This window comes from Siphateles boraxobius, unplaced genomic scaffold, assembly GCF_051911475.1.
Source record: "Siphateles boraxobius isolate OS27281-9 unplaced genomic scaffold, OSU_SipBor_1 118, whole genome shotgun sequence".
NCBI lineage: Eukaryota > Metazoa > Chordata > Actinopteri > Cypriniformes > Leuciscidae > Siphateles > Siphateles boraxobius.
Window position 1 is genome coordinate 595,996 of NW_027508720.1, and position 25,918 is coordinate 621,913.

Below are 25,918 nucleotides of genomic sequence, written 5' to 3' on the forward strand. Positions count from 1 at the left end.
AAAGAGTGAAGCTGCCCTAGAGATTTTGGTCAGGAACTGCCTATGTTACAGATAGATGGCTTTAATAAACATACTAAAGCCTTTAAATTCAGTAAAGAGCACAAACAAGCACTCAGATTGTTTACACTTACACTTGACTTTTTGGGCCGTTTCAAACGAAAGTGAACAGCTGAATCACTTCATAAAGAGCCCTTCCAAATGTCTGTTACAATTTTTACAATTCATTTTAAAGCTTGATGGCTGGAGAGTTCGATTTAGTGAGTAAATGGATTAATCAAAGTTGTCTTGATTTGATATATTTCACACACAAAGTTTAAAGGGGTCATGAACTGAATTCTTTTATTGTTTCATAATGTTTCCTGGGGTGCACTTATAATGTTAGTATGATTTTAATTCACCGTTAGTATCTAATACACCGACCAATGTGGGGTTTCCTGATGGTTGAGGTTGTGCCTGAACTTCCTTTTCTACGTGCAATTCACACGAGCACTAAGCGCGTGCGAGACTGAGAATATACATGAGCGATCGGCTATGCTCATCACTGCAACCTTTCATGCCACGATCTTAATATAATGCCATAGACAGACCCGGTGTTGTGCCGAATTCTGACCCCCAAACTTAAACTGACATATAGCAAAAATGTATATGAATGTAGTCTAGGCTATATTAAATCGTTTATATATAATCTTGCTATATTTCAGTATAAGTTTAAGGTTTTATTTCTTTCCAGGTAATACATTTAGAGCTTCAGGCTAAACTTATTTCAGTCTATTGCAAGACAACATTTCTAATTTTCATTAATTTTTTCAATTAATTTTGTACACCCATTTTATTTAGCCTAACTTCACCTTTATTTCAATGAACTTAAATGATTTTAAAAGTTTTAGTTACAAGTTATTTATGCTAATGCACACCATTAGGCCGGGAGTCAGCCACCCCATAAAAATAAAGTTTGATTTGCTACATATTCCTGCTTTTGGGTCTTCTTTTCCTGACTATAGGCCATGTCATGATGACAGGGGCGTGGTAGCGGGGGAAAGGGTACCCAGGGTAGAGCTTAGATCGGGCCCAAAAAATCAAGCCCGACCCGACCCGAGCCCATGCACGTTGTGTCCGAGCCCGGCCCGGCCCGACACATTAACTGTAATTATGAGCCCGAGCCCGATTTAAACCCGACCATTTTTAATATGTGGGCCGTTATAACCAAGGGCGACGAAAGATCATTTTTTAACGCAGGTGCTGAATGGGTAATAGACCATTGACGGTGTGGAGCTGCGCAATTATATATATATTAGGAGTCGGCGAGCTCAAGTCAAAGTCCGTCCACCCGCCAAAACACGCCCCCCTGCCACCCCAACCCCCCCCCCCCCCCCGTTGGAGAAGTTGACGCGCTCAAATCAAAAGTCCGTCTCTGTCTTTATAGATAAGAAATGTGTTAAATAGTAAATTAAATAAATGTGACTACCTGCAGGGTCCACAGAAGAGACGGCAAGTTTTATAAGGTTGAGAGTAGAGAGGGAACACAGACTCACACACATTGACATGGTAACATTCCAGGTAAATATAATGTCAAAATGACATTGACGTTCATTGCTCTCTTCGCCAAGTGCATTATGACACACAAGTGCCTTGCTCCCTCTAAAGTCCCCACTTCAAGGGCTCCGCTCTTCAGAGTGAGTAGGGCATAGGGATGCTCACTTCCAGCAGGAACATCCACAAACATTGACAACTGTTAAAAATTCAAGTAGCTCAATTGAGAATGATGTATAAATATGAGCAATTAAAGGTCTTTTAATGTCATAATGACTGTTTTGTTCAGGTTTGATATTTTCTACATACCTGTGACAACCACAGGCAAGTGCTGAACCAATTGAACGCTGTATTTTTGAACGAAGGGATTAGGAAGACAGGATCTTTTACTTCCTTCTGGTTAAGTGTGGAGGGAAGAGGTTTGGTCATGAGACCACGCCGGAGTGCTGTTGCATAATCTGGCCATTGGAAATGAAGTTGAGTGACTTAGCTTAGTCACCAGATAGTGATAACTATGGAAGCCCATTTCTGCCACAGTTGAGAAAAAATATGATTCTGCAAGTCCTAAAAATGAGAAACTTTTTCAGAATTATGACTTAGTAACTCTCTCAACTAAGAAACTTCCTCACAATAAGAGATCTCAAGGTAAACCAGTGCTCCAGCGATCTCCTATATCCCTTTTCTGTGTTTCTATTATTTTCCTCTATTGTCATCACATGTACTTCTGCAATCTCCAGGTTTCATCTCTGTTGGGCAAGGAGCCTGATTCACCTACACTCATCATCGAACATCCTAATAATGTTACTGAAAGAAAGTTTGCTCAGAACTTTGAGAGAACCAAGCTCTGAGAACATTCCCTGTTTGCTGGGAATCTGCTAAGGCATGAAGATATTATAAACAATGTAACATCATGAATTTCTGTAAAGCTGCTTTGAAAAGATTTATACAAAAAATGTAACTTTGACAAATAACATAAGGAAGTTTAATTAAAATTGTTTTATGCACACATTCTAAAAACATTCTGCAAATATAGTAATGACATTATAAAGACATTCCGAGGTTGTTGTTCAAAGAATGTTTTCTATCAATCTTATGAAAACCTTCATCATGTAAACATAACATCTTAAGGACGTTTCATGAACGTTGTACTCAGAACGTTTGTAGTAACATTATAAAAGCATTCAGCAAATAATAATAACTTTCACGGTTTGTTTGAAGCAGGATGAAATAAAAGTGCAGCATTTAAACGCAGAAGTCTTTTATTTACAAAAACAAAACTTAACAATAACACTCAGAATCTCAGAAAACAGCGTGGTCGACTGTTGAGACCTGTGGCCGGTTGCATAAAGACTATGCATTTTTTGAAGTTACATAAAAAGGTAGATTTTGATACATCCCACATTGGTCTAAGTCTTCACCTTATACGTCCTGGTCCATCACAGTCTCAGGACTGGAGGCAGGGCCCGAGGCAGAGCGTGGCCACTTGTGCTCCACTCCCTGTGGGAGCCTCAACCGGTCCTGTAGAACGTAACAAGTAGAGGTTAACAGGCTATTTAGCAGCTCTTCTTGTTATCAGGCACTTTTGTCAGGTGCTGGGAGTCTTGCAACCCTGGACAGATCCGGGCAGTCCTTTTGGGTTGACTGTAGAGTAGAACCCTCCCCTACTGTCTAGGTTTTAAAGTAGGGTTCTCCATTTCCTGTTGGAGCCTAAACCGATCACTTAGAACCTGGCATGTAGAGGTTAATTTGCCTTCTGGCTGCTCTTCTTGTGGCACTTTTGTCAGGTTCTGGGAATCTTCTGACCCTGGACTAGTCCAGGCATTGAACCCCATTCCCTTTATATGGGGTTTCCCCCCATCGTTCTGGGGAAGTAGAACTGTAGCTCCCTTGCCGCTTCCTAGAGGTTAGTGTTCTTTGTAGTGGGGAAGGTGAATAGTTATTCTAAATGAAACACCTGTGTTTGCTTCCTTTAGTGGTAGGGCAGGGTAGTGTATTGAAATGGTCTACTTGGGCCAGCATTCCCAAATAGCTGTGTCAAGCTAAAGAAGCTAAGTCCAAAGCGGGCCAACTCTGGCTTGAGGTGTGGTTACGAGCAGAGGTGGAGTTGTAAACCTGCGGTAAAACATCGATGTTTGGGTTTTAAATCTTTAAGTAAACATCAAAAATGCTTGCAAACGGTTTTGCGATCTCGCTGTTTCAAGTGATTTCTTTCTGATTAGTTTTCTGATAAAACTTCCATTTGTTGGTGAAATGATGGGTTTGTGTGACGTTGTTCCAGAGAGGCGTGTTACGGGTGTGTTTTAGTGAAGCGCTGTGGAGCTTCTGGCCCAACGGTGGAAACGCAGCATGGTTTTGGGCTCGGTGCCAAAGTCCCGAGGCTTTTAGCCCAGCACGGAGCGTTTAAAGCCCAGGCTCGCACTGGCCCGACAGTGGAAACGGGGCTACTGTAATACGTGTCATAAAACTGATTCTCTCTGTTTTAAGGTTATGTGATTACCCAGTTTCAGCACTGGTCTCAACTAATACATCCACTCCATCATATAAGGTACACCTGCAAAATATAAACAAGCCAATAGAATCAACCTGAAAAGTTACAAGAGTAAAATACACACCACAAGCAAAGAAGTACAGTTTATTGTTCAAGGTAAATACATATACTTGTAGATGGAAATGCTTAATAAAACAGGGTTTTTGTTTTGAATTTCTAATGCCATTAGACATATATTGAGCTAATGCGTAACTTAGGTAACAATAAAATACAACAGAATCACAGAAAATAAAATACAAAACACAAAAGTACAAGGACAAGTGACAACTAAGGCTTGCAGAAAAAAGCACCCTACAAAACACCCAACAAAATATTGTACTCAAACTCAAGCTAATCTACAACCAAGCTTAGCCAAATTAGCTGATCTCATGACATATGAAGCAGAAGCAGATATATCTTTGTTCAAGTCCTGCCTCACGAGGTCCTTTCCGGACCCCATTCCCACTCTTCTCTCCTTTCATTTCCTCTCACCTTCCCAAATTCAAATCTCCACTAAATTATAACACAACTGTTTAGAGTGAATTGTTTTATAGATTATTCCTCGCCTGAAATCTTTCAAGCAGTTTGACACAGAGAAACTGAGGCTCTAGGATAAAGCCTAAATCCAGCATATAGAGGTTCAGTGAATGTGGTGTTGAATGTGTATATGTGTGTGAGTGTGTGTGTGTCAGAGACGCTGTAGAAGGACAGAGTGCCGGCCGACCAGTCTAGATACGCTCCTACTCTTTTAGACTGAGATGGGACAGATACATCAGTGTTCTTATTATCATGCCAGGCCGTACAAACCTTACCACTGTTATACCAGAAAAGACACCAGGAATGTTCATTGAATCCAAAAAGACAATCAATCCCTTCTTTTGTACTGACTTTTTTGTATGTCACAGCCACATTACCATTACCATTGAATTCAGTTTCCCAGTAACAGCGTCCAGTCAGACTCTCTTTACACATAACCTGTTCATAGTGCTCAAATCTCTCAGGATGTTCAGGATATGATTGATCCTCTTTCACATGTGTTACCATTCTGTTCCCAGCCATTAAGAGGCTAGGGTGTGTTGTGTTTGGATCCAGTGTGAGATCACAAAAATCTGAACAGAAAAATAAATTTAATCGTGACAAACCATGCAATGTCAAGTTTAACAAATGTTCAAAAACTAAGAAGGGACTTACATTTTTGTAGTCCTGGTGTGATTCTGAAGGCTTCATTATGGTCCACACTGAAAAGAAAAGAAAAGAAAAAGAAAACACAAGCACTTGTAACTTTGTCTCAACAAATTCTCATAATTTAAATGTACAATATGTAACCTTTGACCCTCTAGTGGGATGCTCTATCAAGAGTATGATGTGTATGCTCTCAAGCCTCAAGGTGCCGAGGTCGATGAGTATTATGGTGGGAGGAGATGAGTGGATTCTGGAAGATGCTGTGACATCATTGTTATTTGGGAGTTATTTAGTCTAGTAGAGATTTGTCTAGTAATTTATTTTTGTTTTCTGTTTTTTTGGGGGGTTAATCGGCAGTGTAACTTCAGTGTTAATCGGCAGTCCTGGTTATGGGATTGTTGAAGATGCTGAGTTCAGTGTTTAAAGTCGCCCCGAGCTCGGCAAGCCACTGAAGACTAGATAGGCTTTAGGAAGTTTGTGATGTTAGTTAAAGGGGTTGGGATGTACCCTGTTGGAATTATGTTTTGTTTTGTTTTTTTGTGTGTTGAATGTGGGTTTATCTTTTAAGATACTACTAAGATACTACCCGTACTACTGAGGAAATTATAATATGAAACACCTGCAGAGGATTATAAAAGGTAATGGCTCTCTGACTTTACGTGCTTCGGTAACCCTCTAGGTTTTCTGCTATTTTGGGTTGCTGCTTTATTTGTTTATTATTTGTTTGCTTCATGTATTAGTTTAGTTTGGGCATCTATGTTTGCAGGCCTTTGTTTTTGGAGCGTGTATTTTGTGTTTGCGTTAATTACGTAGATTATTATTTATTTACGTTGATGTTCCGAGCGGAATATTTTCTAAAGTGATTTTTTCTCTTATTTAGTTATCAGTTGTAAACATTATTTTTGTTAATAAATACTTTTTGATTTGCTTTTGTTCTGGTTGCCTCCCTCATTTGTCGCGGCTCAGAGCCGGCTATTGAACATAAAATGTGGGCTTTAATCAGGGTAAGACAAAAACACGTTTTAGAAGGATTGATGGTGTATTGACTCATTATTGAGAATTTTTTACATATTGGACCTTAAACAATTTGTCAAGATCAAAGAAGTGGTTCTCCTTTAAAGTTTATATTTTCCCAGTGAACAAATTTTTAACAACCATTAATATGGCAACTTTGCTTGTCACATTTGCTTTTCTTGTTTGTAACTAGCTTATTTTTTGTTTACATTTTTTTTCATATAGCAGCAAAATCGACTTAAAATACTCTTGTGACAGACAGGGTACTTTCTGCTGTCTCCGTCTCCGTGAACTTATTGTCTGGACCGCTTCACAAAAATGAAACATAACTCAGCACACATAAGATATGTTGCTTTGTCACAAAGACATAAGCAACATATCAATAGAAACATTTAAGTGTCTACTTTTAAATAATCTAATTCAAAATGAAAACAAATGTTCTCTGTTTATGTAATCCGTATGAAAAAAAGAAAGATGTACAGTCCTTTCCATGTGAGCTTATTACTGCCAATGTGAACACACATCTGGGCGATCCACGCAAACAGAGTCAACGCCCACATCAACTCGATAAATAGAATCAGTAAGTTATTTATTCTTACTTTCATTACTAAACATGATATTTCTTATGAACATGTACATATTTACCAGTTTGGCATTTCCCAAACTATATTGCTATACTTAAAAGAGTGAAATTGTTGAAATTTTATATAAGCAACATATTAAACAAGGATGAAGATTTAAATGCAATATAATATAACATAAATATGATATATAATATGTTTTAAACAAATATAAATGTTTAAACAAGATTTCATTGGCCTGTTTTGGATAGTTTATGAAGAGTTTACGGTTATTGAATACGGCATCATCAATGAAGCTTTTGTTCACAAATTTCTGCTCAGATGTAGATCTTTTGAATGTGCTAAATAATAAGTTTCTATGATATATTATAAAAATGTTGTACTGTGTGATAATTCATGCATGAGTGTGTGACAACAAAAATCATGTTTTCTGTTATGAGTGGACATTATATTAATGCTATTGTGAGAATGACAGTGACCAGATACCGACCTGCATGTGATCCTGGTCCAGTGCCAGTAATTATGGCCAACATGTTTTGTATAAAGGCATTTATTTCATAATGTGATTTATCCCCCACTTTCAATTCTTTTACTTCAATGAAATGTTAGATTTTTGCACATTTTTTGAATGAAAGAATTATTTTTTACGTCCATCTTTGGTCATATTTACCAGGGGTGCCAATAATTCTGACCACAACTGTATATGATGCTCACTTACATATTTGAACAGGATTTGTTTCCAGGTATGACTATCAAAATGTCCCTTTGACCCTCATTTATATTTGTATTATATTGTTAAAAAAAGTTTGTCCTCGGATTCTTTCTTGTAGTTCCCTCTCAGTTACATTCTTCATTGATTGTCCCATTAACCCTCTGGAGGTCTGAGAGTTTTTTTAGGCCCTGAATAGGTTTTGACATGCCCTGACATTTTTGCTTTTTTCCATTGCTTAGAAACATATTAATGGCTTAATCTAATTACAAGGTATTCAGCACAAACAGGGCTACGATAATATTGGAGCAATATGTATATACAATTTTTTATTTTTAAGAAAATAACATTTATGGTTGGTTATTGAAAAAAAAAAATCAAGTCACTGAAATAAGGCCATAAAACACATAATAAACATTTGTTCAGAGACTTTTGGCAAAGACTTTTGAGAACTGGTTCTTACAGCCTAGTGTGTGTGTGTGTGTGTGTGTGTGTGTGTGTGTGTGTGTGTGTGTGTGTGTGTGTGTGTGTGTGTGTGTGTGTGTGTGTGTGTGTGTGTGTGTGTGTGTGTGTGTGTGTGTGAGTGCGTGTTTTTTTTAAACGATATGAAAATTATCTTGCCCACTCATTCACATAAAACAATATATTGATTTAAAATTTGTAAGACACATTTTGCTTAGAAAGGCCTTATGCGAGGATGTGTAAATGATCATGAATATTGATGTGATTTACACCTGAGGAGATTAAGCCCATCACTTAATATGTTTATAAGCAACTGAAAAAAGCACAATTATCAGGGCAGATCAGAACTTCTCCAGGGGCCAAACCACCCCTCAGACCCCAGAGGGTTAACCTCATGCTTTTGGGTAGAATATGAAGTGTTGAGATTGTGTGCGAGTATTAGGGCTGTGTATCACCAACAATGTCATGGTATAATATGCATTACAATACTAAAGCCACGATAAGATGCGTATCACGATATGGATCAATTTGGAATTTAAACTTCTATTGAGCAGAGTTTAGTAACAGTAATATCTGTTTATTTAATAAGCAGTGTTATAACAGTTGTGATAAATGAAAAACTATTTTGTTTTTGTCATAAAAAAACAATGAGTTTAATGAAATGGTCACTTAAAAAGCTTAAAATGGCTCTTTCTTCTGCTTTTAAAGTCACTGGCTCAATAACTGAAATGACAATTATAGTGTAAATTATAGTGACACTGAAGCATGTCAACAATGCTCAATGACTAAACTAAACTTAAAACATATTCCATAAAAGTAACTTAAATATAAATTAGTTTTCTCAAACTCATTGGTCTTAAGTGTTGGAATGTGCACCAAACAAAGTCATTTTTTCACATTACTTTGAAATCATTTTAAACGATTACATCTTCAGATTTGTATGCAGAAACAACAATTGATCTACATGATCAGGGTTAAGAGCACGCCTCTTTGCTGTAATTATATCTCCAGCAGTAGAGAACACACTCTCCGCTGCTACACTTGTACCATGGATGCAGAGGGTACATCTTGCCAAGTTTGATGGTAAAGGAAAAACAGACTAGTGCTCATTCCACCAGATGAGTGGATCCTCTGTAAGAGATAATATGTCTGTGTCTCTGTATTTCCTGACTTCAACCTCTGCCTGATTATACAGTGTCAGAGGTGATTGTTGTGTTTTGGGAGGGGAAAATGCATCTCCAAATAAGTCCTCAAGAGCACAAGAGTCCACATTCTTTCTCTTGTAGGGTGGCGACAGATCTGTCTCAGCATTCTTTCTATTCTGATCTGCTTCATTAGTCTGGCTCTGAAATAATCATAACATGACATTTGTAATTAATAACTTTTACAGAACTCATGTAGCCCATATTTTGTAGACCACATTAATAAAAACATATGTTGTTCTAAAACATATTTTGAGTTAAAATCCAAAAAAAATATTTTTTACAGATAGCAAAAAACAAATAGGCAGAATAAAAACGAATCTGTAAAATTAAGTGAGAAGACATTTTTATTAGAATAACTAGCTGATATAATTAACATTAACTAACTTAGTTTTCTTACAGTCAACTCACCATTGCAAGTGAAATCTGTGATGCCTCCATTGCCATTTTGGTGTAGACCTCCTGTCTGTTCTCCTCCTTCAAAAAGGGCAGTGCTTTCACGCCAATATATCTTCTCCAGATCTCCAGTTACAGCGATCTTTATGTCTCGCTTCACGGCCGAGTCGGTGGTTTCAGTTTGAGTGCCATGACTTAACTGAGCATGTAACGGTGCGATAATAGAAACCGTAGGGTTTTTCTCCTCAGACATAACGCGAGTTGCCAATTTAAGTGGCTTCAGTGCATTTATTACATCTTTAGCACAGGTTATGTCTACTTCTGTTAATGTCCACAGATCTTTGGCCTTTTTAAACACCTCAGTTGACAGTAATGAGGCGCAAATTGCGGGCTGTTGTTCTATGAATCGCTGTCATGTGTGCTGTTCCACCTCGTACAGACATCGGCCATCAACTTATGCTCCGAAAGGCCAAGTACCTTTTGCTTCTCATGCAGGACATGGCAGGCGATTTTACTTTTCCTAAAAAATGTTGTGATGCTCGAGATGTTAAAAACTTATGTGTTGGTATTTTGTAGTGTGGCTCACAATCGTGAAGCAATTGTCTGAAGCCATTATTCTCGAATAATGCTGTATGGCCGTAAATCCTGACATATCTTTTGAGAACGCTAAGACATGGGTGGTAGTTTTGAGATAAAAGTATCAGGCAACGTTGGCTGCTTCTGAGGTGACAGGTGTGTGCTGCTACCTGCTGCGACCAGGGCTGGCTGATCTGGATGATGTCTTGCCGGAGTACTTAACTTTTGTTTTGCAGTTCTTGCACATCGCACGACTCATGTCTAATGTCTGACGGCAGCTGCTGTATTGATATGCGCATCATCAGGAGTTCATGACTATGTATCGTTGTATCGATATTCTGAGTACAGCCCTAGCGAGTGTCTCTTTAGAGGGAGAAAACCACAGGGTGTTGTAAACTAAAGATAGGGTAGGCAATTCTCAGACAGGCTAGCAATAGCAAGCTAATTTTAAAATCATAAAATCCCATTAGATGCTCCCTTCTGATCATCTCCAAAGCCGCACCTCCTTCAAAATACATGAACGTGTACAGCAGGGAGCAAACAAAAGCGTCACGAGAAACGGCGTAAAACCTCATGTCTCAAAGCATATAACATTACAATAATAATGAACATAAACAATTTAAAGAGCACTGATCTGTACCACCTGACTGCAGCATATTAATTTCGACATTGATAGTGTTGCCTTTTAAACACATAAATTGGAGTTACGAACTGCTCAGAGTATAACGTCACAGGTTTCCAAATTACTGTAGTTATGGTGTGAATGCAGCATAAGCTCATTATTTTGGTTCAGTAGGAACTGTAAAAGGTGGCTGCTGTTTCAGTTGCAGTGCTCAGTGATTGACGTCTTTCTAACTTTGCATGGCTTGAAACATGTTGATGATATGTGATGTGCACAGAGGCATGGGAATACTTATGTTGACAGGCAGGTAGGGCATTGTATCGTTGCATTTTGACCAAATGCAGTGACTGGACAAACATTTTATGGCCCTACGCCTGTATATATATAAATACATTTAGACCAGTGGTTCTCAACTCCAGTCCTCAGGACCCACTGCTCTGCACATTTTGTATGTCTCTCTTATCTGACACACTCAGTTCAGATCATAGAGCAGAGGTCTTCAATCCTGGTCCTGGAGGGCCACTGTCCTGCAGAGTTTAGTTCCAACCCTAATCAAACACACCTGAATCAGCTCATCAAGCTCTTCAGGATCGCTTGAATATACAAAGGCAGGTGTGCTGAAGCAGGTTGGAACTAAACTCTGCAGGACAGCGGCCCTCCAGGAGCAGGATTGAAGACTGTAGTGAGTCTCCATCAACTAGCTGATGATCTGAATCAGGTGTGTTAAATAAGGAGACATACAAAATGTGCAGAGCAGTAGGTCCCGAGGACTGGAGTTGAGAACCACTGATTTAGACCACTTAACTTAGTAATTGCTATCAGGATGTGATATTGGGTTTATGTTCCATAATGTTAGTGCTAGTTGTATTATTATTATTTTTATTTTTTTACAAATATGCATTTGTGTAAGTGCAAGTAAAATGAAAAATAACAATTACAAAATTTAAAGGTCCCATATTGTCAAAACTGAAATTTCCTGGCTTTTTTCATGATAACAGAGGTCTAGGGGCTATGAAACTACCATATACGTTTCAAAACAGTCGATCCACAGACAAATGCACACAGCCTGAATAAAGTAGCTGTCCCTTTTCACAAGCTGTTTTGACTTCCGTATAAATGTGATGTCAGAACTACTCAGTCACCGCCCCCACCAATGGTGGGTCACTCGGAAAACAACAGGCCAATAAGAAGAGAGGCACATGAATATTAAGTAGATAGGCCAAAATCGACCAGTTCTTGGCAGAGCTCCTGAGAAAGGAGCTGTAAAAATATATTAAGATGGTTTTTGGTACCTATACCGCAAATACAGTATATATTCTTAAGGACATCAAAACCTAAAATAAAACTTTAGAAAGTTGTACAATATGGGACCTTTAAATAACAAATAACATGAAAAATTTTCACTCCAACATACTTGAGTTTTTCTAGTGCACAGTTTGGATCATTGAGTCTCTCGGAGAGCATCTTCACTCCTGAATCCCCTGGGTGATTGTAGCTCAGATCCAGCTCTTTCAGGTGTGAAGCTGAACTCAGAGCTGAAGCCAGATAACAGCTGCCGACCTCTGTTACCATACAGCCAGATAATCTACAAAGTAATTGGATTCATGATTGAACACCTGTACTGTTTTTAAAGCCTACAAATTATGAAAATGCCTGTTTAAACACCATTGCACATAATTTTAAAAACTTAAATTGTTTAGAATTCGTTGTAAAATAATGTATCACTATCATCATGTTTTTACAAATCAACCACCCCAAACTATTTCATCTCAAATGTTGAAGACATGCTATTATAGAAGTGCTGTAAAAAAATCAAAACATTAATATTCTTGCACCTGAAGCAAACTAATCATCCAAGATCCTTCAACTATCACAGTTATGTTCAAATTCAAATGCAATGATAATTTACAATTTTGTAGTTCTATTCTTACACACCGCAGTATCTCCAGAGTACAGTTTGTACTCTTCAGTGCATCAGAGAGCATCTTCACTCCTGTGTCTTCCAGGTCATTGTTACTCAGGTCAAGCTCTCTAAGAGGAGAGTTTGGTGACTGTAGAGCTGAGACCACAATTTCATAGCTGTGACCATGGAGATTACAGTCAGCAAGACTGAAAGAAACAAAAATAGAATTTTTTGTAAGTTTAGAGGACAGATTCTTTCAAAATCACAAGGAACGACACACAAAACAGTTTCACTCTATAGTTTAAAATCTTCCCTAATAGTAAATGTTCACCTAGTGCAGCTTGACTTGTTAGCTATTAATCAAACCCTGGGGGTTTTAAAATTCATTTGTTTTCTTGATTTATTGATTACAAATCATTAAGATTGGCAAAGCCATGGCTCAGTGGGCCTTATCCATAACCTAAATTTTCCAAAAGGTTTTTTACTCATTACCCAGACTGGTAACTCTGCGTCTTTTTCTACACCTGCCTCAGTGACCTGTGGACCTCGCTGCTTATATAGAGTGGGTGCTGGTGCAGTGAGGATCTGCATTCACTGCCTGCCTCGTGGATGAGGGCCCACTCCGGACTTAGGGCCCCACCAGCATTCAGCCACACCACATGATATCATTCCTCAAAGTCTTCAATCCCCGGTGATCCCATCCAGCCTCTGTTCTCTTTTGTTGCTGCTGATCCCACTCAGCTCCCTCATACCTCAGGCTCCAGCTCGGTCAGTCATCACCCTGGTTGCACTACAAACTTCCAGGCCTCTGGCTACACCTCATCTCTTCACCTCTTCGGCTCCATTGGGCTCTTTCTTCCCTCCGGCTCCACCGTTGTCCTCACTCCCACTGGCTCCCGTCTCTGCCTTGATCACTTGAACCTGCGGATCTGCCTTGGCCCTCCACCTTGGTCTCTACTCCTACCTCCATCGTTTCTGTCATGGAGCTTAACCCTGATGGTGCTGCTCTGGTTCTCTCACTGGCTCTTACTTCTGTCATCTCCTCCCTGGCTCCTCCCCCCATTGTCTCCTCCATGGTGTTTCCATCTGCCAGCTCCTCCTTGGTTATGTCTATCTTTTCCTGCCCCCTTGCTATGGTATGAGGAAACGCCTTCTATTTATTTCTTCATAAATATCAATCACATTTAATATGACACATGCAATCATTACTGCTGCAGTCAATCCAACTGAGAATTTATAGGTGCACCCGAAAAGGCTGTCTACTCAAAGTTTTGATCTAATCTGACTGAGATTGAGCGTTTCAACAAAGATAAATGTGGGAAAATTGCAGTGACCAGATGTTAGTTGCTGATAGAGACATTTCATACGAAAAGCTATCATAGTTTCAAAAAGTGTTTCTGCTAACTATTGACTTGAAGGGGGTGAATACTTATGTGAATGTGAATAAATATTTTGCATTTTTAATTGTAATGCATTTGTAACAGTATTTATCTTTCCAAAAAATATTGGTGCATCTCTAGGGTGAATAGTTATATAAAATTCACAATTTAATTGTAATTACAATATGATCCAAATAAATTACTTACAGAACATTTCTGAAGTTGCTCACTGCTGGTATCAATCTTCTTCTACCATCCTCTGATGTGTTGTATTTCTTCAAATCCAACTCATCCAGCACCTCATCTGACATCTGAAGCATGCAGGTGATTGCAGAACATTGAGGAGGAGAGAGTTTCTTATCTGAGTGTTTGTCTGATTTCATAAACTCCTGAATCTCTCTGTACAGAGTCTGATCTTTCATCTCCAGCAGACAGAGAAACAGATTGATAGATCTTTCTGTGGGGAGATTTTTCTCATCCCTGATTCTGTTTTTAATGTACTTTGAGGTTTTCTTGATGCTCTCTGAACTTTCCTCTGTATGTGTTAGTAGATCCAATAAAAGTTTCTGATTGGACTCCAGTGAGATGCCCAGCAGGAATCGCAGGAAAAGATCCAGGTGTCCATTTCCACGCTGAAGTGCTTCATCTATTGTGTCCCTATGCAGAATATGCACTTGATCCAAATAATGCAATGTGTTATCATTTTTTATTATATAATAGTAAAACACATAAAAAGCAGCCAGAAACTCCTGAAAGCTCAGATGTATGAAGCAGTAAACTTTCCTCTGATGAATCACAGATTCCTCCTTGAAGATCTCAGTGCAAATCCCAGAATACACTTAGGCGTCAGTGACGTCTATGCCGCTCTCAATCAGATCCTCCTCATAGAACATAACATTGCCCTTCATCAGCTGCTTGAAAGCGAGTTCAGCAAGTTTCAAAATCACTTCTCTGTTGGACTGCAGGAGTTTCTCTGGATCTCTCTCTTCAGACTTCTGATTCCTCATATTAATCTGAATGATCAGAAAATGGATGTACATTTCAGTCAGAGTTTGAGGGATTTCTGCACTCAGATCTTTCAGGAGCTTCTGGAGTACAGTGGATGAGATCCAGCAGAAGACGGGTATGTGGCACATGATGTGGAGGCTTCTTGCTCTTCTGATGTGTAAGATTATTCTGTTGGCTTGATGCTCATCATTGATTCTCTTCTTGAAATATTCCTCTTTCTGAGGGTCATTAAATCCCTGAATTTCTGTCACACGGTTGATGTAGTTAGAGGGGATCTGATTGGCTGCTGCGGGCCTGGTGGTGATCCAGATGTGAGCAGAGGGAAGCAGCTTTCCATTCATGAGGTTCGACATCAACACACCCACTGATGAAGTCTCAGTCACATCAGAAACTTTCTGAGCGCCTGAAAACATCAGTGGAATTCTGTTTTCATCCAGACCATCAAAGATGAACACCAATTTACCCTGCCCATAAATCTTTGAGTCCAGATTATGAAGTTCAGGATGGAAGTCCAGCAGAAGTCTGTGAAGACTGTACTTATGATCTTTAATCAAATTCATTTCTCGAAATGGAAGCACAAACATGAAATCTACATCCTGATTGGCTTTTCCCTCTGCCCAGTCCAGAATGAACTTCTGTACAGAGACGGTTTTTCCAATCCCAGCGATGCCTGTAGTAAGAACATTCTTGATTTTGTCTTTCTCCTCACATCCTGGTTCAGGTGAGGCTTTAAAGATGTCATTGCAGTAGATCGGAGTGTCTTGCAAGTGTTGTTTTTTGTTTTTCTCCATCTGTAGCACCTCATGTTCTTCATTCACTCCTGCACTCTCTCCCTCTATGATGTACAGCTGTGTGTAGATGCTGTTCAGGAGGGTTTGATTCTCCTCTAGTTTGATTCCCTCAAATAAGCTCTCATACTTGTTCTTCATGAATGTTTTGTGTTGGTCTTTCACTTTCTGAAAAACATCATCTAATGGTTGATAAGAATCCTGATGCAGGTATTCAGTCTCCACTATCCGATTGGCTGATTCCATGTTTTGCTTCTTGTTCTGTGACGGTATTCTACAGAAGGAATTGGGTCATATATCTCCCCACTACTGAGAAAAAAAACAAAAACAAAAAATAGTTGGATACCAACCTAAAAGTTTATATAACAAATGCAATACATGTATGTCTGGATGAGAAAATTCAAAAGTGAAATATCTCCCTCAAATACGTTTACTAACTCAGTTTCCAGAAAAGTTAAGATTTTTTGTAAAATGCTGTGATTTTTTAATTGTCTTAGAAGATTGTACAGAAGTACACCTAAAATATATCAATTTTTTTTCACTGACCAGGGTCCAGAAATCCTTTCAAATTATTATTCTTTGAAATCTTGCATTGAGAAATGTTAGTATTCTGTAAACTTTTCACCCTTAGTTTGCCTCTGACCCAACTTTTTCTGTGTATTCCAGGCATCTAATCAAAAATGTGTTAATATTTACAAAATACAATTATAGTTGGTCAGTCAAATCATCGGAACTATGAATAATATGAATAACATACGTCAGTTAAATAAAGGTTGCACATAAGGCCCTAAGGGTATTTTGGGTCCCTGAAGAAGTTTTGACATGCCCTGACATTTGTGCTTTTTTCAGTTGCTTAAAAACACATTAATGGCTAAAGTCTAATTACACTGTATTCAGCACAAACAGGGCTACGGTAATATGTGAGCAACATGTACATAAAGTTTGTAGTTTTGAGAAAATAACGTTTATGCATGGTTTTTAAAAAAAATAAAATTTCAAGTTACTGAAATAAGGCCATATAACACATAGTAAACATTTCTTCACAATACTTCTCAGAACTGCATCTTGTAGCCTACAGATTTTTCTTCAAAACGATGTGAAAATCACCCAGAGCACTCATTCATACAAAAAAAATCATTCATTTAACTTTTATAACACACTTTTAGTGTCACAATGGCTGTATGGGGGGCGTGAAAAACCATGAATAATGCTGTGATTCACACCTGAAGAGACAAAGACCCTCCCCTGGGAATGTCAATGAGGAATGTGACAGAGGGAACTATAGAGAATGAGTGTGAGGAGACATAATGATTGAATGTATTGTTTTGGCTTATTCACAAAATCAAGTTTAAGTTAAAAGAAATAATCTGACTATACATTTTCTTTACACAAATACTTTACTTAAAGGGTAACTAAACCCTAAACCAACTTTTTTTAGTTAATGATCTGTAAGAATGGGGCTTTATTAGTAGTTCATTGATTCGAGTAACTTTTTTGACATTTGTGTATAAAGCGTTTTAATTCTACAATTTTTGTCTGAGTGTTGCCCTCTTCAGGTTTAACGGTGGCTACTGCAGTTGAATTTTCCTATTGGTGGTTGCGGTGGTTATAAGACAACACCTACTTTTTTTGCAATTTTGCTTGGATTTAATCCCAGGATATTTAGTTTAGGGGTTAATTTTTCTCTCTGTGCTTTTGATCCAATTATCAAAACTTCTGTTTTATCTTTGTTGAGTTGTAAGAAGTTTTGCGACATCCAGTCATTTATGTCTTGGATGCAATTTGCAAGTGAATCAATTGGCCCAGTGTCATCTGGCGATACGGCTACATATAACTGTGTATCATCAGCATAACTGTGAAAAGAGATATTATGTCTCCTGATGATACACCCGAGAGGTAACATGCTGTATAGATTAAAAAGTAGTGGTCCTAAAATTGATCCCTGAGGGACTCCACACAGTACCTCATAATGTTCAGACAAGGTATTATTAATAGATTCTACAAATGTTCTTACCGCTAAGATATGATGAAAACCAATTTAAAACAGTTTTAGATAGGCCAACATACTCACATAATCTATTTAAGAGAATCTGGTGATCCACTGTATCAGACGCATCACTCAAGTCAAGCAGCAGGAACTGAAGGCCAATTTCTGTCTAAGTTTATTCTTATGTCATTTACTACTTTAATAAGAGCGGTCTCTGTGCTATGATGTTTTCTAAAACCAGACTGAAACATCTCTAATTTTGAATGTGTATTTAAAAATGTGCTTAACTTATTAAATACAATTTTCTCTAATATTTTACTCAAAAATGCGAGATTTGAAATGGGTCTATAATTACTAGGAGTTGAAATATCTGAATTCCCTTTTTTATGTACACGTTTCACTAGGGCCAATTTAAGATCACACGGAAAAATGCCAAGTTGTAGTGAGTGGTTTACTATCTCAAGGATACCATTAGATATTGAATTAAAAATAGATTTAAAAAAAGAGGTAGGAATTGGATAAAGAGAACAAGTGGATGGTTTCAGTTCTGTTACTACCTTTCTTAGGGTCTCAACATCAACCAAAATAAACCTTTCCATTTGGATAGTATTATAAGCGCTAGGTAAAGGAGGGAGCATAGTAATATTACTTTTAGGTGTTCAAGCACTTGAAGCAAAAAAAATCCTCTAAAATGCATCGTGCAGCCCAAACCGTAAGGCCTAGAGACTTGAAACTCGACCAGATGGTAGGCCTCAATTTGGGGACAACCTATCTGAGTATGACCCGATTGGCCCATAGGTGGCGCTACAGCAACCAAAAGTACTAAATTGCGCATAACTCCTCGACCGTTTGACTTAGAATCAATGTCTTTACACCACTGTGATCTTTGGCTCAAGATGGACAAGATGTTATTTCCAAAACCTACTTTTGCGAACTAGTCCCTGGTTTTTTGCCCGATCGGAACCAAACCAGTCTAGGCCTATTCTCTGGACTCTCTAGATCAATAATTATCGAAAAAAGTTGAAATATTTTATTTGGGTGGCTGTGACAGGGTCATTTAGAAAAGGGGCGTGACAAAATACGGTCAAAAGCTTATAAATCCCAAAGGAAAAGTCAAAACTTCACAAATATTGGTGAGTGTATGTGTCATAACATGGCGAAGAAGCATGCAAAGTTTCATGGAGATCGGACCATAGGTCGCGCTATAACTGTCAAAAAGGTCTCATTCTTATTAGGTGTTCAAGCCCTTTAGTGCCGAAAACTGCACTATGACTGCTATGACTGTTAAAAAGCTTCAAAACCATGTATTTCCTATGGCAAATTGACTGTATTAGCTGTAAATGGTCTTTTCCATCTACAATCATATAATGTTTATAATGTTTTATAATCATATAATGTTTATATCATAATGTTCAAAACCATTATAAATCATTATAGAATGTGGAATATCATGGTAAATCATCCTATAACATGGTAAATCACGGTAAACTAAGATCAATCATGGTGAACTATGGTAAATCATGCTAGAATCGTATTAAATCATGCTAGAACAGGGTAAATCATGGTGAATCATACTAGAACTTGGTATATCATGGTAAACTATGGTAAATCATGCTAGATTCATGGTAAATCATACTGGAACATGGTAAATCATGAAAAATCACACTAAAATGTGGTATATCATGGTAGATCATACTAAAACATTGTCTATTCCATCTATGATGTAAGTGGTTAAATGCTTGCTACATGAAACTTAATGTCTTTTTATGCTTTTAAGCTTAACTGCCTTAACTGCTTGAACACCGATAAATGCTGCTTGCAGCTTTAATTATTTTTGTTTTCAGAGCAGATTCCCAATCTAATATTTATAACTTTATCTCTGAAGTAGCCAGCAAGCTCTTCACATTTGGAACTTGGTAACGCAGAACTACAATCAATTTTATGATTTATTAGTGAATCTATGGTACTAAATAAGAATCGTGGGTTATTAATATTTTCATTTATAAGGTTTGAAAAATAAGCTTGCCATGATTTTTGAACTTCTTCGTTATAGTTTTTAAGATTTTCAGTGAGTATATTAAGGTGTATTTCTAATTTAGTTTTTCGCCAACTTCGTTCAGCACTTCTACAGTTTCTTTTACTTTTCATGGTCAAATCTGTCTTCCAAGGAATTACCTTTTTATTAGTGTCCTTTTTTGTTTTAAGAGGAGAAACTGCATCAAGAGCCGTTCTCAATTTATTATTAAACTCATCAACTAAGACATCACAGGACGATGGTAAAATATTCTTTTCATAAGTCATATAATGCGTTGTGAAATTTTCTGCTACTTCCAAAGTAATAAAAAGTTTTTTAATTAATACGTTCAGTTGTATAAGGCACAGAAGCATCAATACTATTAAAGAAAACCCAAAAGTGATCGGATAATGAAAGATCAACAACAGAAGTTATATTGATATTTAATCCATATGCTATGACTAAATCCAGTGTGTGACCATGTTTGTGGGTCGGTATGTTTACATGCTGTTTAAACGACATACATTCTAGCAGTTCCGAGAATTCATTTTCTCTGATATCTGACAAATTATCAACATGTATATTAAAATCCCCAGTTAAAACACAGTTGTCATGATTCATATGAATAAAAGATAACATGTCAGAGAAATCCTTTATGAAGGGAGATATTGGTATAATATACCTGTCACTCCACAAGAGTTTACTATTGTAATGGATGCCATTCCTTATGGAGCAATAACTCTTCTTAGAGACTCAGCTAGATCCTTGATTTCATTGTAGCTCTCACCACTAGGCTTCTTTGGACTTTCTGTTTGTTTTGATTTGCCACGTGTGTTCCCCGTGTGAGTTTCCCGCCACCAATCTGTATCCATGGACACTGATCACCTCCATCACAGCTGCCTGTCATTTTGTATCACTGTGTATTTAAGTTCCTGCCTGTCTTCACTTCAATGTCCCGTATTGGTTGTGTTATACACGCTGTCTCACCCGTTTGCCTGTTCCTGAGTTTGCTATATTAAAGGAAGTGTTATTTCTACTTTTATCTCCGTCATCCTTCCTATGAGCCTTGACAGAATACCGGACCATTTTGAGTTCATCACCCTAGCTCAGAAGCCAGGATTTTTTGTCTTTTACCACAAACTTCTTTTACCTTGCAGTCACCAGCCCCCTCGACGACAAAACCTTGAAGACCCTGTTCTGGATCGGGGCAAACTTCCACCATCCGATCCACCTCCCAGACAACTCGAACCTGAACTGGAAGGAGGCCATCATTAGGTGTCTGGAGAGCGTCGCAGCCCGATCCAGAACACAGTCAGACCCAGAGCCCGGATTACCACCCTCAACCGCGAAGATCCCGTGCGTGCCCCCCGCAGACGGAGAGCTACCACCCGGCGCAACGCGTAAGCCAGAGCCCGAGACGAAGAGGACAGAGCTGACCTTCGCCCCGGAGGAGGAGCTCCAACAGGAGTCTGACCAGGGGTGTGAGCCCACGACATCTGCGGACGAGGGGACCTAGTCTACGGAACAAGAGGACTGGCTGATAAACTTCAGAGCCGTCATCTGCATCTTCGTCGTCTTCCGATTTGTCCAGTGACTGTATCTGCCCTGTCATCTGTCAGTTCAATACCATCTTAAATCCCAGCTCAGCCAGTCCTCCAGCCCCGCCACTGCTGGATGTGCACAGCCCTGCACCGTCTCTGAGGAGTTCCCCTGACGTCGAGCTGCAGGTCAGCCCACCATCCGCAGCGCCTGTACATGGGGATCCTATGGCTTCGCCTCCAGCCTCGGTCCTCTGCACTCCATCTCGGCCTGTCGACCTGCCGGCTCCGTCTTGGGTCCTCCCACCTACGCCTCCACTAGAGACCCTTGAACCATCGGCTGCAGTGGGTTCCCTCGTCCTGCCGGCTCCCCCTTGGTCGGTCGTCACTCTGCCTTCGCCACGGACTTACGGTCTGTCCGCTACGCTCCATCCCTCCACCCCTTTGGCTTCAGCGGGCTCCTCCTTCCCTTCGGCGTCACCTCTGTCCTCCCTCACTACACCTCCGCCTCTGCTCTCGGGTACTCTGGCTCCATCTCCAGCACTTGTCGCCGCGATGCCGCCGCGGTCTCCTAGTCCTGCGACGTCGTTGGAGTCCATCGGCTCTCCGTCTGCGCCAATGGATCCTGCCGCCGATTCTCCGTCGGTCATTCCCCAGCTACCGCCAGTCTCATCGCCATCTGGTCTCTTCCCTCCATCTACTCTGCTGTGGGCTGTCGGTACTGGACGGCTCTGGGTCTGCGCCACCAGGCCTTCACCAGTCCCTTCACCATCCTGTCACTCCAGCCTCTCTCCTGCACTTCCTCATCGTCTCGTCCACCTCCAGAACCTCCTCCGGTCCCCCCTCCGTCATTTTGTTATGGGGTTATGTCACCACTAGGCTTCTTTGTACTTTCTGTTTTTGCCACATGTCTTCCCCGTCTGAGTTTCCAGCCACCAATCTGTATCCATGGACACTGATCACCTCCCTCACAGCTGCCTGTCATTTTGTAATCATCTTCACTGTGTATTTAAGTTCCTGCCTGTCTCCACTTCAATGTCCGGTATTGTTTGTGTTATACACGCTGTCTCACCCATTTGCCTGTTCCTGAGCTTGCTATATTAAAGAAAGTGTTATTTCTACTTTCATCTCTGTCATCCTTCCTACGAGCCATGACAGTAGCAGTAGCTCATCCTTTTGATACCATGATTGGGAATATTAGTTTTTTATCTAACTCGGAACAGGAGAATTTGACAGCTATTTCAGAATCAGATTGTTTCTCCCCATACATGTGTCCTAATGGAATGGCCAGTTTGCCGATATTCCATGGAAGAAAGTGTGGAGTTTCTCAGCTAAAGGTCAAAGATGTGTCTTACAAATTACTTCATCTTTTTTACCCTGTGAAGCTCTACTTAAAAAAGATGTTTCCTGATATTGATTCTTATGTTCCTTTTGTGGTACTGAAGACAAATTTATCTCTTATCTCTTCTGGGAATCCTTAATATACAAAGATGTTTTAATTTGTCAACACAACTTTGATAACGATGTAAAGGACCAATATTTTTTGATAAACATTTATTCTTCTAGCGGAATTTTTCTTACATGAATATAAATTCCAAGGTTCTAAGCCCTACTTGTTTGTTTTTTTGTAAGGGACTTAAATCATACCTGGACACTCTCCTTACATCCAGCAACTCTAAAGCCCTTAAAACTGTCTCACCGTTTCATTTGTATGATATTTTCCTGATTTCGTAACCTGTAATTTAACTCTCAGTTGTATTTACCCCTGGCATTGATTACCGTATGTATGTTCTTAGCAATAAAAAAACAAAATAAAATAAAAATCGATGGTATAGCTGAAGCAGACTCGCAGTAGCAGCGCTGAAACTACGATTAAGTCCAAGATAACAAACAATCAGCCGATGTTAGAAGAGATAACGATAGGAGAGTGGACAGCATTCAATTTAAAAACAATCCGTGTATAAAAAGCATTTAAATACAAATAACTGTTCAGAACAGAATAAGCGGCCAACAACTGACGCCAGTGTCTTCTCAAAGGCTACTTTAGAGTAAATACAAACAACAAAAAATACAAACATCAGTCTTGAAATCCACTTTAAAAGCTGAAATACAAGTGGCAGCCCATTTTTATATGACTATATTTGTAAAATGTATTTCTTAACCTACCACAAAATACGGACGTGTCCTTCCTGTTATGAAAGCACTAAAATGGCATTTTTTCCCCTTGTTTTTTACTTTCATTTCCTTACATGGAATCAAATTACTTGGTCTTTACAACTCCACCCAGAAAACAAAACCTGCCATCCTCATGAATAATTAATTGCAGCTTTAAAGACTAGATTAGGACGATTTTAGATTTTTTTTCTAGGTGGAGTATGATGAGGAATCTTAGATGACCTAATTAAAGCCTTTTTTGTATATAGCCTTATGTTCTGTAATCTTAATGATTTTGTAATATTCTCAATCTTTATCTTCTGTACCCCAGCTCTTTTACCAAAATTCAATAATATTACCTTAAGTACATATTTCCATGTATTCTTCGTAAGGGGTTTCAGTTCTTCTTTTTGTTTTATGTCAGGTTACAGGTCATCATTAAATGTGCGTTCCCTTTTTCCACAATTGTTGAATCACGTGTTTGGGCTTACAGCTGTGGCAGCTTTTGTGGACGGTTCATGTTCCCATTGCAGGAATATGACTGTCGCGGTGTTGAGATCGAGACTTGCCTTCTTCCGCGAAGCGCGAGTCCCCATTACCATGCCCCATCCCTGGGTGCCGTGTGGGATGGGTGATCAGAGAATAGTGATGGATGTCTCGCCCGGTAACCATTCCCTGTGGGCTCCTCAGTCCTCCATCACACCGCAGCCGGTGGAATTCCTGTTGCGCATGCTGGTTCCTCTGTCATGGACCGATCAGCTGGGGGTTCCCCCAGAGGATAAGATGTCGATAGCAGCATCAGAGGGTGAGCTGGCCTCTGGAGATGATGACTCGGCTGTGTTATCTCCCTCTGGGAGTGTAACATTGCCGAGCCAGATCCAGAAATGTCAGCTGTGCTGAAACAGGCCGCCGAGGCTGCCGAGCTCGAGTGGGTCCTCCACTGTGTCTCCACACTCAGACCCTGCTTCGGGCCTTCCAAGCCGGGCCCCTGTTGTCCACCTCACTGCCCCAACTCGGGTACGTCTGTGTTTCCCGGTTCGTAGATGCCAATAATGCTTCCCAACCGGTCCAGATGGCCCTTCCCTGAAGGAGGGAACGGAGGACGTAGTCCCCTTGCCACTACCGCTGGACCACAGCTGACTCCGAGTTACGCTCAGCTCCTCAGCGAAAAAGCAACTAGTGCGTGCATCCACTTCCGTATTTATACCCGCGCCGCGGGGGCGGAGTGTGTGATGTAAATCATGCACGCCAATTCCATTGGCTCGTTCAATAGTACTCGAAGATGACTGGCTCCCTGGCGTGATCCCATTTCAGTCGACATCGACTATGTACTCCGTTCCCTCCTTCAGGGAATGGTGGGTTGCATATGGACGTAACCAGGACGTTCTTCTGCCTGTTTGTTTGATCTTCTGAGTATTTTGGTTTATTATTAAAATCAAGACAATATACATATAGGTTCGCTCACCAATCCTAGCCTAAAAAGAAAATCCATCCTTCTGTCCTTTTAAAGGGCACCTATTATGCAAAATTCACTTTTACATGGTGTTTGAAAATAAATGTGTGTTGGCAGTGTGTACACAACCATATTTTATGAATATAAATATTAATATATTTTACGGATATAAAGTTTACCAGTGCCCCCTGAAAAGCTGTGTATAAATTTGTTTACTGTTAGTTGTAACAAGTGTTTCTGTTTAATTCGCTGTGTATTTTGATGATAATGAAAGGGAGAGAGAGTTTATGGATAATCATACCATAATAATAACAATGCATTTGATATAATTACAATATAATTGTAATACCACATTTACAGGGTTACTAGTTATTTGTTGTAATTATGGCTGAAATAGCTCAGTTGACTGAGGACTGAAGATTGGAAAGTCCCAATCCCAGGTTTCAGCAAATGTGTCAGTGTTAGTGGATGAGCGCTCAGAGGTGTCAGATACAAGAAGTTTCCGTTTGTTCAGCATTTTATAACTTTTGTGTAATTATTTTGGTTGAGAATAAGATATGTGTGTGGATATCAAATGGATGTCAAGTGTTTTACGTCAATTTGATTTGCATTTTTGACCCGTTTTTTTTTTTTTTACGTCGATGTATGTTGTCAATTTGATGTCTATTCAACATCACTTGCCCACTGGGGTGTATTTAAACCCTTAGCTTCCTCTGTTCAATGTTCTTTGTCATGTTTAGTTTATGTGGATGTGTGTTATATGCTCTATTCCTGGTAATCTCATGCATGTTTGTTTTTTAGATTTATTATTAAAGACTTTTCTGTTAATGCTCCTCTACATCGCGCTCCTCATTACAGCCACTAGGGGTGACATCAAGGGTTCAGGGAGATTC

At 39.4% G+C, this 25,918-nt stretch overlaps 1 pseudogene across 1 annotated transcript; it reads right to left on the reverse strand.

Moving 5' to 3' along the window:
• Positions 1–4,145: 4,145 nt before the first annotated feature.
• On the reverse strand, positions 4,146–23,775 carry LOC143710955 (protein NLRC3-like; annotated as a pseudogene). The gene is made up of 6 exons (XR_013194706.1): positions 23,585–23,775; positions 14,291–16,185; positions 12,737–12,910; positions 12,216–12,386; positions 5,249–5,295; positions 4,146–5,166 (listed from the first exon to the last, which is right to left on the reverse strand). The product of XR_013194706.1 is annotated as a protein NLRC3-like (transcript).
• Positions 23,776–25,918: the final 2,143 nt, after the last annotated feature.